The sequence below is a fragment of the Orycteropus afer genome, unplaced genomic scaffold, assembly GCF_000298275.1.
Source record: "Orycteropus afer afer isolate SDZICR_OR568_19922 unplaced genomic scaffold, OryAfe1.0 scaffold01175, whole genome shotgun sequence".
NCBI lineage: Eukaryota > Metazoa > Chordata > Mammalia > Tubulidentata > Orycteropodidae > Orycteropus > Orycteropus afer.
Genome location: NW_006922762.1, coordinates 2,215 through 9,493, shown reverse-complemented (window position 1 = coordinate 9,493; position 7,279 = coordinate 2,215). Strand labels below are relative to the sequence as shown.

Genomic DNA, 7,279 nt, shown 5'->3' with positions numbered 1-7,279 from the left:
CCAGCCACTCCTCGGAAGGAAGGTTGGGCAATCCTACTTCCGTAGTGATACTGCCTCGGAAACCCAAGGAGGGGTCGCTATGAGTCAGGTTTGACTTGACGGCACATAACAATGACAACAACAACTCTGTGTCAGGCTCCACACTGGATGCTGCAGATAAGAGAGGTAAACAAAACTAGCAGTATACTTTTGTTTATAATGAGTGAAGAAACATAAAAGACAAAACCAATAAACCAGAGTTGGGCTCAAGAATAAGAAAATCAGGCCACAATCTCTTCAGCTGCATCCTCCACCTCCTGCAGCCTGAGGACAATGGACCCCCGCAAAGTGAGTGAGCTTGGGGCCTTGTGAATATGTGTAAGCAGGACCCAAGCATTCTACACGCCAAGGAAATGTGCTTCCTAAGGGAGTGGGTGGAGAGCATGGGTGGCTCATAAAGCTAAGTCAGAAGACAATACCAAAGAAGGAAAAACAGACAGTAAGAAGCCAGAGGAAAACATAAAGACAGATGACCCATTAAGTGAGGAAAGTGGCCTAGAAATTGACAATGAAGGTGTGATTGAAGCAGACGCTGATGCCCCTCAAGAAATGGGAGATGAAAATTTAGAGATGACATCTCAGATGATATCAAATGATAAGAAAGTGGCTGCCATTGATGCCCTAAATGAAGGTGAACTATAGAAGGCCATTGACTTGTTCACAGATGCCATCAAATTGCATCCTCGCTTAGCCATTCTGTATGCCAAGAGAGCCAGTGTCTTCATCAAATTACAGAAGCCAAATGCTGCTATTCAAGACTATGATAAAGCCATTGAAATTAATCCTGATTCAGCTCAGCCTTACAAGTGGTGAGGGAAAGCACACAGATTTCTGGGCCATTGGGAAGAAACAGCACATGACCTTGCTCTTGCTTGTAAACTCGACTATAATGAAGATGCTAGTGCAATGCTGAAAGAAATTCAGCCAAGGACCCAGAAAACCGCTGAACACTGGAGAAAGTGTGAGAGAAAATGTGAAGAGCAAGAGATCAAAGAAAGAATAGAAAGGGTTAAAAAAGCTGGGGAAGAACATGAAAGAGCCCAGAGGGAGTAAGAAGCCAGATGTCAATCAGGAGCTCAGCATGGCTCTTTTCCAGGTGGCTTTCCTAGGGGAATGCCTGGTAATTTTCCTGGAGGAATGCCTGGAATGGCCAGGGGCTTGCCAGGAATGGCAGGAATGCCTGGCCTCAATGAGATTCTTAGTGATCCAAAGGTTCTTGCAGCCATGCAGGATCCAGAGGTTATGGTGGCCTTCCAGGATGCGGCTCAGAACCCGGCAAATATGTCAAAATATCAGAGTAACCCAAAGGTTATGAATTTTATCAGTAAATTGTCAGCCAAATTTGGAGGTCAAGCATGATGCTCTTCTGACAAATAAAGCCCTTGCTGAAGGAAAAGCAACTAGATCATTGTTGCGGTAATACAAACCAGTGTACCTCTGACCTTCGCATCAGGAATGCTGGGGTGCCTTGAAGAACACCCTTCTATCACTGCCCCAAATTCAGCTGAGACATTTTACAATGGTTTGCCATTAGGGTATTCATTTAGATAATGTTTTCCCACTCCTCGGAAGGAAGATTGGGCAATCCTACTTCCGTAGTGATACTGCCTCGGAAGCCCAAGGAGGGGTCGCTATGAGTCGGGGCCGACTCGACGGCAAATAACAACAACAACAACAATTGTTGTTGTTATGTGCCATCGAGTCAGCCCCACTCAGAGCGACCCCTCCTTGGGTTGCCAAGGCAGTATCACTATGGAAGTAGATTGCCCAATCTTCTTTCCCAGAAGTGGCTGGTGGGTTTGAACCACCAGCCTTCTGGTTAGCAGTCAAGTGCCTTAGGCACTATGCTACCAGAGCTCCCTGTTTTCCTATTAGGAATTACAAACTTTAAACATTTTTTAAATCTTAAAAATATCTAAAACAAATGAAAAGGGTGTATTAATTCTTATATTTTTCTTTACTAATCTTTTTTTTTTCCTTTGACTTGATTGGATAGGGAAGATGCTTAAATATGGAATATTTCTTACTCTAGCCTGAGTGAGGTAAAGGTTTGCCAGGCAGAGACAGCTGTAACTCATTTAAATAGATAATATTGGAGTTGGATAGACAGTTACTGAGGCACTTTGTCTTCTTAAATGTTTTATTTTTAAAATAAATGATTTATTTCAATAACAAAACTTGGGACCACCAGTATTGCAGTAGGACCTCTGTAGGGACTAGACATGGCTTGGCAGGGCAACAGTAATCCTCCTACATTTTATACAGTGTGAGCCTTTGTGCAGGGTGCCATTATATCTAGCACTGGTGAAGAAATGGATGATTTTTGTAATACTGCAGTAGAGTAGGCTACTTGGTTCTGTTCTTGTCCTATGTGTAAAATAAGTGTTTCGAATTATTTCCACATGGGGGAAACAGGAGTATTGTTCTTGTATTCCTGTGTTTCAATTTACCTTTCCTGTAAAAAAAAAAAAATAGCCAATTCTGCTTTCTGCTTGTTTTTCACAGTATTTTCCCTTTACTTATTCTTGGACTTGACTGCTAACCAGAAGGCTAGCAGTTCAAACCCACCAGCCACTCCTCAGAAGGAAGGTTGGGCAATCCTACTTCTGTAGTGATACTGCCTCGGAAACCCAAGAAAGGGTCGCTATGAGTCGGGGCCAACTCGACGGCACATAACAACAACAACAACAACATTCTTGGGCTAAAAATAGTTTTGTTTTTCCACTAACATCATCATTGGTGCCATCATTCACAGCATAATTGTGCAGGCATATTTACTGCCGAGTTTAGTTTAATATGTAACACATACGATGATTATGTAAGGTAATACTTATAACAGCCATAGTTAATTACTTGGCCAAGAGGTTTCATATTTATGTGTTAGATTTACACTCTGGTGAAATCAAAAGTGGTCATATCAAAAGTTTTGGAGGGATTCACTTTGGTGTTTTGGTCTTCTACTTAGGAAATACCTATATGCAGGTGGAGTTAAAGTCATCGTGTAAAATTCATCTTTGTATTTTGGAGAGTATGAGGTTTGAAATGATCCACACAGAGGGGACTCTAACTTCTTGATTCAGCATATTATTAGATGGATGAGATCCATGATGGTTCTTCATTATAAAGTTAACCTGGAAGATTTCTTTTTCCTATTTGACTATTCCTTAAGTACTACAGTCATAGCCCACCTCTGCTTTCTCTCCCTCTCTCTTTTGCAGAGGAAGAGAAAATAATACGTTTATTTCTGTAGTGCATTCAATTCTTATTTTTAAATAAGACTAAGTACAGGCACTATGTACCTGGAAATTTACTAGATTTCCACTACTCATTTAAAATGCTAGTATTTAAAAGTAATTTTAAAGGGTGGTACCCTTTCTCCTTTGCTTATTTGAAGAATCTGAGTGGTGGGTGTAGTGAAACAAGGAGTACATTTCTAAAACAGCACATTTCTGAAATTGTACAGAACTTGATTCCAGTTCTATCCCTTTTGTTGTACAAAGCAGATAGAAATGCATCTGTCACATAAATGAGAAAAAGCTATATGCTGATTGAGTATGTTTTTTAAACCATTTAATAATACTCACCATGTAAACTTGCTTTTGAGCTTGCCAAAAAAAAAGAATAAGAAAATCATCTCGGTGTACAAGGTACACACATACACCATGGTAGTAGAAGGGCAGCCTCAGGCCTATTGGAGCCTAGGGACTGAGCAGGCACTGGCAGCCAGGAATTGAATCCCTACAAGGTAAAGGAGCCTTGCTCTCTGCAAGACTATAGTCCCAAGCCAAATGAAGGCTTGAGTCCTCTTCCACTTGAAAAGAAACTGAAAACAACAGCTGTCAATATAGACCAGGGGCCATGACTTCACAGGAATCTGTGGTCCTGGGGAGGTGGGTGAAAAACACAGAATCCAAGCCATGCTGCATCGGATAATCCCAGATATGAGCACAAAGCAAGAGGAGCAAAGGCCATGAGAAGATCTGGTTCTGAGCTAGGGGCATAAAATGCCAACTGTAAGATCATAAAACCATTATACAGGAAGGAAAGAGAAAATTCATGCATAAAACTCTTATCTATTGCTAACAACAAGCAAAATTTATACCACTGAAATTAAACATAATCAGAACCTCTAAAGTCCACCTAAAATGCTTTGCCTACATAGAAGAAAGGAGCTCTGGTAGCATAGTGCCTAAAGCACTTGACTGCTCACCAGAAGGCTGGCGGTTCAAACCCACCAGCCACTCCTCGGAAGGAAGGTTGGGCAATCCTACTTCCGTAGTGATACTGCCTCGGAAACCCAAGGAGGGGTCGCTATGAGTCAGGGCTGACTCGACGGCAAACAACAACAACATAGAAGAAGGGAGCTCTGGTAGCGTAGTGCCTAAGACACTTGACTGCTAACCAGAAGGCTGGCGGTTCAAACCCACCAGCCACTCCTGGGAAGGAAGGTTGTGCAATCTACGGAAGTAGACTCTATAGGAGGGGTCGCTATGAGTCGAGTCTGACTCGATGGCATATAACAACAACATAGAAGAAAAGCTGTAAAATTATTTTGCAAGAAAAAATATGTTTGTGCTTTGGTTTGTCATCTATTGGGACTTTTTATTCTTGTTCATAAAATGTTCAACTGCTATAGTGGAGAAACAAATCTCAGCCGCCTGCTCGGCATCAAAAGATGTTTGGATGGTCATTGGCCCTCATCAGTATATTCACTCTGGCCAGCTGCAATGTGTAGCCATTGTGAGGACTGAGGGCTAGCCAGAAGTGAAGATAGATCTACTGCTTAAGGGGCACCACTGTCAATCTAAAGAGTTAGAAAAATGTCATCATAAAATTGCAGGTATTCTCACATACAGATTTGACTATTTTAAGACAAAATGAATTGAGGAGTGTTTTGAATCTCTAATAAGTAAGTTGTTCATAATTGCTTCTCAAGTAAAATATTCATGAACAGTATCTTTTAAATTCAGATATAAACGGAACAGGACATCAGTTTACTCTGAATTTTTGTCTTTGCCACACCTAAAATCTGCTGCCATTGAGTCAATTCTGACTCATAGAGACCCAATAGGACAGAGTAGAACTGCCCAATAGGGTTTCCTAGACTGTAAATCTTTATGGAAACAGACTACCACATCATTCTCCCGTTGATGCAGTTTAAACCACGACCTTTCAGCCAGCAGCCTAGTGCTTAACCACTACACCACCAGTGCTCCTTGCTTCACCTTATAGGCAATTAATATCCAGAATTAAGCCATTTTATTCTTTCTTTTTTAAATTATTTATTTTAACTTTTTATTATTATTTGGGTGAAATTTTACAAAGCAGATTCATTTTCCATTCAATAGTTCATATACATTTTGTTTCACGACATTGATTACAATCCCCACAATGTAACAGCTCTCCTCCCACCTCTTCTCTGTAGTTACCCCTTCCTGTGTCTTTCTTACCTATGCATTTCTGCCTGCCTGGTTTACTCCCTGTGTAAATGCTGCACTTCTAATCTCCCATGGTTGACTGTTCTAAGGCATGCATCTCCCTGGTGTACTTGTTCAGCTCACAGGCCTATCTATTGTTTAGCTGAGGGTTAACCCATGGGAGTGAGCCCAATTTCAGGCCCTAAGAGTGACTCAAGGCCATAGTCTCAGGGGTTCCCCAGTCTATCTGACCAGTAATCCTGGTCCTTTTTATGTTTTTGAATTTTTTCCCACATTTTTTCTCCTACTCTCTCCAAGATCTCCAATTTTGATCCCTTTCCTAGTGGTTGGCATTGGTAGCCAGGCACCATCTAGTTCTTCTGGTCTCTGAGTCATATAGCCTGAGGTTCCTGGGAGCCATTGGTCCTGTCAACTAATTGTTTCCATACATCTTTGATTTTTCCATACTTCTTTGTACCAGATAAGGAGAGACCAGTTGTCACATCTCAGATGGCCACTCACAAGCTTTTAAGACCCCAGTCATTACTCACCAAAGTAGGATGTAGAACAATGTTTTTGTGTAATATTAACAATTGAGCTTGATGACCCGTGAGACTGTGGTCCTGAGCCAACTGGCCCATAGCCCACAGGGAGTGAGTCACACCTTCAAGGTGCTTGGTTGTGGCTAAGAAGATATGCTAACTTTGTCCTCTGTTAGTTCTATAATGTTTATGGATATTTTTATAGCACATACAAAAACATATGTGGGAATATTGTTGGTGAAATCTATGTATGGTCATGGGTATATTCTCATTCATCTACCCACACCTGATCTTCTTGCCTATCTACATGTAAATCCACCTGTAGATTAGTGTTTCTTATTACTGACAGTACAGTATTGTGTGTGGGATAGCATTTACCTTTGTTGTCTGTACCTCTTATGCACCTCTCTGTGTATTTCTCTTCCTAAGTAATATTGTGCTGGCCACACTCTTTCATTATATTGCCTTTGCCTTCACCCAAATCAACACATCTCTTAACTAGTCAGCCATTTTCCCTCCCCTCCCCTCCAATCCCTGGTAACCAAAAAAATAAAACTTTCTGTGTAAACCTTTCCTTGATTTTTATAATAATAAACAAGTACAATATTTGTCCTTCTGTGATAGACTTATTTCACCCAGTATAATGTCCTCCTAGGAGCTTTGGTGGCGTAGTGCCTGAGGCACTTGACTGCTAACCAGAAGACTGGTGGTTCAAACCCACCAGCCACTCCTCAGAAGGAAGGTTGGGCAACCTACTTCCGTAGTGATACCACTTCAGAAACCCAAGGAGGGGTTGCTATGTGTCAGATCCAACTCAACGGCACATAACAACAACAATGGCTAATGATCATGAGCATTTCTTCATGTGTTTGTTGGCTGCCTGAATATATCTTCTTTGGTGAAGTGTATATTAAGTACTTTGCCCACTTTTTAGCTGGATCATTTGTCTTTTTGATGTTAAGGTGTTGAATTTTTCAATAAATTTTAGAGATAAGTCCATTTTAGAGATATGTCATTGCCAAGTATTTTTTTCCACTCTGTAGGTTCCCTTTTTACTCTTTTGGAAGCAGATTTAATTCTCAGAAGGTCCCAGTCATGTACTTTATCTTCTACTGTTTGTACATTTTGGGTTATTTTTGATTGTCTATTTATGCCATAAATTAGGGTCCCTAACTTTGTCACCATTTTATCTTTGACACACTTTGTAGTTTTGGGTTTTATATTTAGGTTTTTGATTCATCTTTATTTCGTTTTTGTGTACAATGTAAGGTATGGATCTTG

At 40.8% G+C, this 7,279-nt stretch overlaps 1 pseudogene; it reads left to right on the top strand.

The window, feature by feature from the left end:
* Positions 1–312: 312 nt before the first annotated feature.
* LOC103212953 lies at positions 313–1,398 on the top strand (annotated as a pseudogene).
* The last annotated feature ends 5,881 nt before the right edge of the window (positions 1,399–7,279 follow it).